Source organism: Ailuropoda melanoleuca, chromosome 17 (genome assembly GCF_002007445.2).
Source record: "Ailuropoda melanoleuca isolate Jingjing chromosome 17, ASM200744v2, whole genome shotgun sequence".
NCBI classification, from domain to species: Eukaryota; Metazoa; Chordata; class Mammalia; order Carnivora; family Ursidae; genus Ailuropoda; species Ailuropoda melanoleuca.
In genome coordinates, this window is record NC_048234.1 from 37,064,619 (window position 1) to 37,071,936 (window position 7,318).

Here is a 7,318-nt window from a genome sequence, read left to right on the forward strand (position 1 = left end):
GCACGTGGAAAACAACACATTAGTCTTTTTATAGTCTTTGAAAGGTTGAAACCCCATTATTGAGACTCCTCTTGGAATAAAGTTATGCAAGTATTTGGGATGTTCAAAGTGTAAATATTTACAATGTTTAAAATACTTTTCTAATTAACCATTTTATAAGATATCTTTACTTTCATGCTCAACTTTTCTACTTATCTTTTAGTTAATGTCTTAAATAACTCTTCCATTTAACTTTCTAATGAAAGCATTGCTAATTAATACTGACTCTAAAGTTGGATTTTACTGAACACTGTAAATACGAGGACATTACATCCTGCTCTGCAAAATGCATGAGGAAAGAGGGGCCTGCTTTCGTCTATGGTTGCAGCTTCCTGTTCTTTTAGGTTGGAGATTTCCTGGTTACCTTTCTCCTGGACATGGCTCATCTCTGGGGTTCTCCATACTCGAGAGAAAAGGTGAGTCCTACTTTCAAGATTGGATGCCACCCCACTTTTAAAGTAATCCTGACACAGAGTCAGGGGATTGTCTGAGCCTCATAATATTTTTTGTTTGTTTGTTTGTATGTTTGTTTTAAGTAGGCTCCTTGCCCAGTGTGGAGCCCAACCTGGGGCTTGAACTCATGACCCTGAGATTAAGACCTGAGCTAAGATCAAGAGTCAGAGGCCCAACCAACTGAGCCACCCAGGTGCCCCCAGTCTGAGCCTCAAAATATCTTGTGAGTGCTGCAAAGATGCAAACTCTTGCTGAACAGTAGACACCAGAGAGCCCACAAGCTTGTTGATAAAGCCTATGGACTGTGGAGCCAGATTGCCGGGGTTTCAATCTCAGCTCTTCTGTTTGTTAGCAGGGTAACTTAGCGCATTACTCAACCTCTCTGTGCCTTGATTTCTTCACCTGACAAGGGTGGGGGGATGCTGATTATTGTACCTATTTCAGAGAACTGTGTTGTGAGGAATAAATTAGGTAATATGCATAAAGCCCTAAGAAACGTGTCTGTTTTCGTTTCCTTTTTTTCCTCAAATTCTACATATGAATGAAATCATATGGTATTTGTCTTTCTCTGACTTATTTTGCTTAACATTATACTCTCTAGATCACTATATTGTACACCTGAAGCTAATTTAATACAGTATGTTAACTATACTGTAATTAAAAAATTTTAGAAGTGTCTGGCACATAATAAATGCTTAATAAATGTTACCAATTGTTGTACACTGAGTATATGGGGATCTTTGTCCCTACGCAGACCTTTTAACTGAGCCTGTCTCACCCATTAAAACTCATGTTTTGACAATCAACATTCAGATTTTATCCAGTAACTGTTGGTCTGGCCACTTCTTTCTTGTCTCCTCTGAACTGGGTTTTTGGCCTGCCCTCAATGGGCTTCCATGCCCTGCTCTTAACTGCTAATTTTGCTTGATTGGCTTTCTTGCCTATGACCTCGAATGGTCTTCCTGGGATATTACCTTTTGTATCACAGATAAGAGGCAGTGCACTTCTATACCCTCCCCGGCCCTGATTCGTGAGGAGTGATGATGGAGGACCCTTGTCCTCTGCCTAGGAGTGAGCTTTCATCAATTCCTAGATCTTTAGTATTGAGCTGAAATAAAATAATAGTAGCACCATGTGTTAGGGTGGGCAAGACATGGGCTTATCTAGAGGACACCCAGCCATCCAGGTGGTTATCAAGAGGAAGAAAGGGGACTAGGTCTGTTTTTCAGCATTGCCCCTTATGGTCTTAGCACCCTTCTCTCTCCACCTGCCTCACTGTGGATGGTGTCTGGAGGAGTGGCCTTGTCTGGGGCAGACCCATTAGATTCTTATACATAATCAGAACCAGATGCAACTATAGAATTTTTGCCCTTGGCCAAGCATATAGCAGATGATCCATATTCATGCAGCATTACACGAATCTCGAAAATAATCAGGCATTTCCTGATGCACCAGAAGGTAATTTATCTGATCTTCTCCCAGACGCTTCTCCGGTCCTTTGCTGTTGGGATGGTCTTCATTGCTTTTCAGCTATTTCCAAGCAACCTCATTCTGTCTTGTGATTCCATTTAAAACTTCATATTTTTCCAGGAGACTAACCCTCGACTGATCATTTGAGTTGTCAGTGTCTGGGGTGAAGTGTTGCTGGTGATGAACCGACACAGCTGAAGGTCCCAGGAAATTTTTCACTTGGCATCTACTGCGCGTTGGGATTTGCAGAACAGCGGGCTGCTCTTCTTCAACCCACGTGACGCCCTGTCTGGTGGACGCACCGTGAATGAAGGATTGCTGGGACGTCTGAGCTTCCTCGGAAGTGTCACTGCCTAATACACACGTGCAATTCAAATTACGAGGTCAAGGAGGGTGAGTTTCATCTACCTCAGGCTCCACACACTATGTTCAGATACTAAATTCCTGGTTCATTTTCTCACCCTGGCTCTGTGAAAACTCTTAGTTCGAAAGCTGCCGCTATTCTTTTAAAAATTCCCTGGCAGTCCTGGAAGCCAGGAAAGTTTTACTTTCAAACAAGAATTTTGGTGTTTGTATCACTAAGTCCTCTCTTTAATTACAATAACACATTGTTTAAATTAAGCGTCCTTTGGAAAAAATAAGGGTTTAAGTGAAGAGGAAAACATTATGTCAAAGTAGACAACGTTTTGAGAGACTAAAAAGTCTGTTTTTCAGAAAAAAAAAATTCTGAAGAATTTGTGGACTTCTCTTCCCCGTGGTCAATTTGCTCACACCGTGACCTTCATCTAGAAGTGATTCTCTACCCCTTCACCTGTGTTAGGTCTAAGAGAGAAGCATTTTCATAAAGGCAAGCCAGGCCTCCAGTCAGGGTCCTACAGGGCTCTGGCAGGCCTTCTAGGAACTTGAGAGTTGAGCGTTTAACTACATAACCAGAAGGTGTCAGTTTCCTTCTTTAAAGATGCCAGTTTCAGCTGGATGTATTAAGCATGTCTTCACAGTCTGGGTGGAAATTTGTAGTAGTTATCTGTGGACCGTCAAATGATGAACAAAACTAAGCAGAATTCAAGAAGTGATGGTTATAAGTACACATGGCTAGCTAGATTCTGTCTACTCTCCTTCCTTCCCTTCTTCCCTCCTTCCTTCCTTGGCATATTAGAAGTCTTTCAGGATGGGAGGGATTGGTAGTCTTGCTAGTAGATCTGGGGAGTAAAGAAACAGTACCGTATGTGTCAATTATATCTCAACAAAACAAAAAGCAAAGAAAAAACACTTCCTCTTACTCTCAGAATACTTCTGACACCAAATGTGTGGGTTTTGCCACACCAAGCAATTTTCCAGTTCTCGGTAGATGCCATTTGGGAGTCTTGCAATTCAGCTCAGTGCTGTCACTCACTGCTTGGCGTGAGCACAGGCTACAGGGGCAAAGAGCTCAGTCTGACATGACTGCCCAGACCTCCGATGCCAATCGTAAATCTTGGGTTGTCACGTGTACTTCTGACCAACTGGTTCTAAATCGGGTTCCGTCCTTGGGTTTGATAATTTGCTAGGACTCACAAAACTCAGGGGAACATTTATTTATGTTTATCATAAGGGGTGTTACAAAGGATACAGGCGAACAGCCGGGCGAAGCGGTGCATGGGGCATGGTGTGGGGAAGGGGTGAGGTGCTTTCACGCCCTCTCAGGATGTGCCACCCTCCCAGCGCCTCCATGTGGTCACCACCCCAAGCTCTCCGAAACCCAGAGTGTGGGCATTTTCTCATGGAGGCTTCCCCATGTGGGCATGATTGATTATTAAGTCAATTTTAGCCGCATTCAGCTCCCAGGAGGATGGGGCAGGGCTGAAAGTTCCAAGCTTCTAATCACGGTTGGTGTTTCTGGTGACCAGCCCTCCTCTGGGCCCCATCCGGGAGCCCCCCAGAGTCACCTCATTAGAACAAAAGACACCCCCTCACTCAGGAAATTACAAGGGTTTTGGGAGCTCTGTGTCAGGATCAATATATATATTTGATCTGGGGACAAAGACCAATATATATATTTTTTATTATGTCACAGTAGCAGTGAGGGCTAAACTTTATTTTACACTTCTCTTTGCCCCGGGGCACCGGTCGGTTTGGTTGGTTACGTGTGTCTGGCTTTGGCTCAGGTCATGGTCCCAGGGTCCTGGGAGAGAGCCCCACATCGGGCTCAGCGGGGAGCCTGCTTCTCCCTTTCCCTCTGCCGCTCCCCCTGCTTGTGTATGAACGCCCTTTCCCTCTTATTCTCAAATACATAAATGAAATCTTAAAAAACAACAACAGCAACTCCCCACCCCCAATTCTCTTTGTCCCAAGCCCAGACAAAACAGGCAATAAAACGTGTGACAGTTGTCCTCAAAGTTGAGGTCAATCCCAGGCTTGCTTTTTCAGGTCCTGCAATGGCCACTTGAGCAGGGGCGCCTGCCAGGTCCAGGAGCCCCCCCGATGAGGTCCAGAGCCGGGCGGAGCTCCTGTGCTGTGCACGGCTCAGCCTGGCTTCCTGTAGGGAGGCTAGCTGCTGGGCAGGCTGGGCAGGCAAACCACACAATTGCCACAGAATGCATCTTACTTACCGCTCTCCTTATAGGGTAGCCATTTAGGCTTTACTGAGTGATCACATCAGCTTTTACAGTTTGTGTGTGTGCCAGCTGTCCTGGGTGATCTTTCTAGTCTGGAACATGCACCCAGTCCTTACAGACTGCCTGTGTGGGAGGGCTGCCCTGGAGCTTGGGGGGGCACGGAGTTGAGGTGGGAAACGGCAGCAGGCCCCAAGCAGCTTCTAAGCTAGTGCAGGTGAACTCCCTCTCCAAGGCGAGGGGAGAGTGGTATGTGCCTTAGGGAAGAGCAGAGCCAAGATGGCAGGATGTGTGTGGAGAGCAAGGGAGAACTGATTTCAATCAGAAGAACCAGGAAAAAAGTCCTTTAAAAGGTGACAGTTAAACCCAGCTTCGCATACCAGGTAGGATGTGGGCTGGACGTGGTATGGTGAGTCAGGCGGGGAAGGCCAGGCTCAGGGGACTGGTCTGACTGGTGCTGAGAGAAACAGTTGGTTGGGGAGGGATTCGGGGGCCGATGGGGCTGGGCCTCGGCTGTCAGGTGAAGGAGTTGAGACCACGTGAATGTCAGGAAAATAATTTGGGTAACTTTGGGCAGCCTGGAAAAGGGGCCTCCCGCTGTGTTGTGTGGGCTTGTGTTCCTCAGCAAAATCTGTCTTCTCCATCTTGTGAGGATCCGAAAATGCCCCCTCGGGTACTGTTTTCTTGTAACTATCTTCTTATTGTATTGGGCCAGGCTCCCCTCCACACACAGACAAACCCTTCCCGTCTTGTTCTGTGACTGTCACATTTGCCATTGGATTTAAGGAATCATGGCTCTCAGTGGCCGAGAGTCTGTCACCTGCCAGGCACCTTGGTGAGTTTGTTATGTGTCTTATTTAACGCTCTTGAAAACCAAAGGTGGGAAACATTTCCCTTACTTTTCAGACAAAGAAACGGAGTCCCAGTGTGGTTCCATGAATCCTAAGACCACCCAGCTTGGAAGCAGCAGAAAAGTGTTCTGTTTCCTTTGCTTTCCACTCATTCTCCTGTCCAAGCCCCTGGAGCTTGCAGTGCTGATAAAGAATGGCAGCTGACGATGGCTGAGCTCCACACATGACATGCATGACCTCCCCACAGAAATGATGTAGGGAAGTTCTGTTGCTATTATGCCCATTTTACAAATGAAGAAACCGTCTCAAAGCTGCATGCAATTTGCCCACTGTCACAAGGCTACCAGGTGGCAAAAGCAGGCTTGGAACTCAGGCTCCAAGCACATGGTTTTAACTACTCTGATATAGTCAATTATCAGGGCTGTGAGTGCAGGGACTAGGGTCTAGCACGGTGCCAGGTAGATAGTGGCCCCTTACATGAATGCTTTTGAATACATTTGTGAATGCTTTATGAATGAAATTAAGCGAGCAAATGAGTGGATGGAATAAAGAATGAATGAATCATGTGTATGACACCGAGGCTTAGTTCTTGATTTTTCTCCTGGACACCATGCTAGGACTTTGGTGAACCTCTCTCGCGAGAAGGGATGATACAACCTGGCCGTGACTGTGTGGTCCAGAGAGCCAGCCACCCCACAGATGTGGAAATGGGGTCAACTGCCGAACACCATACTTCTTGTCAGTTGGGCTTTGTCTGGAGGAATGATTCTTCTATACCATGTCCTAGTGCTAAACTAGGTATGTAGCCTGCTTGAATAGTAATAATTCAGTCATGAATAATATAGAAACAATCACAAATATGTTGGGATATTTTGGTGGTTTTGTTTTTAACTAAAGAACTTCTTTTTTTAAAAAATTTTTTTATTATGTCAGTCACCATACAGTACATCATTAGTTTTTGATGTAGTGTTCCATGATTCATTGTTTGTGTATAACACCCAGTGCTCCATGCAATACGTGCCCTCCTTACTACCCTTCACCGGCCTATCCCGGTCCCCCACCTCCCTCCTCTCTGAAGCCCTCAGTTTGTTTCCCAGAGTCCATCACTTCTCGGCCTTTTGGCTAAGATCAAGTGTAGTATCTGTTCTTATCAGTTTAACTAAAGTACTTCTTACCTGTTATGACCACTGAAATTTTTAAAAATGACTTTTATTTTTTAGAAAAGTTTTAGATTTATCGAAACCCTGCAAGGTTTCCACATGGGCCTCAGCCAGATTCCCCCGCTGTCAACAGCTTACATCTCTGTGGCACATCAGCTTAAGTAAGGAAACAACGTGGGTAGGTACTTTAATAACTAGACTCCACACTTTACTCAGATTTTGCTAGTTTTCCCCCAGTGTCCCTTCAATTCCAAGATCCCATCCAGGATACCACATTACAGTTAGCTGTCATGTCTCCTTAGGCTCCTCGGGCCTGCGTCAGTTTCTTAGACTTTCTTTGTTATTCACGAGCTTGACAACACTGAGGAGTACTGCTCGGATGTCTTGTAGAATGCTCCCGAATTTGGGTTTGTCTGATGTTTTTCTCATAGTCAGCCTGGGGGTTATGAGTTTTGGGAGGAAGACCACAGAGACGAAGTACCATTCTCATTACCTCATATTAAGACTACTGCTACAATTTTTTAAAAGATTTTCTTTCTTTATTTATTTAGAGAGCGAGTGGGGGGAGGAGTGGGAGGGACAGAGGGAGAGGGAGAGGCTCTCAAGCAGACTCCATGCCGAGTGGGGAGCCCTGATCTGGGACCCAATCCCAGGACCCTGAGATCATGACCGGTGCTGAAACCAGGAGTCAGACGGTTAATCGGCTGAGCCACCAGGTGCTCCAAGACTACCACCAAATATTTTAAAGCTAAAA

General features: G+C 45.5%; 1 pseudogene; it reads left to right on the forward strand.

Annotated features, from left to right (window-relative positions):
* The first annotated feature begins 6,506 nt into the window (after positions 1–6,506).
* On the forward strand, positions 6,507–6,685 carry LOC117797028 (annotated as a pseudogene).
* Positions 6,686–7,318: the final 633 nt, after the last annotated feature.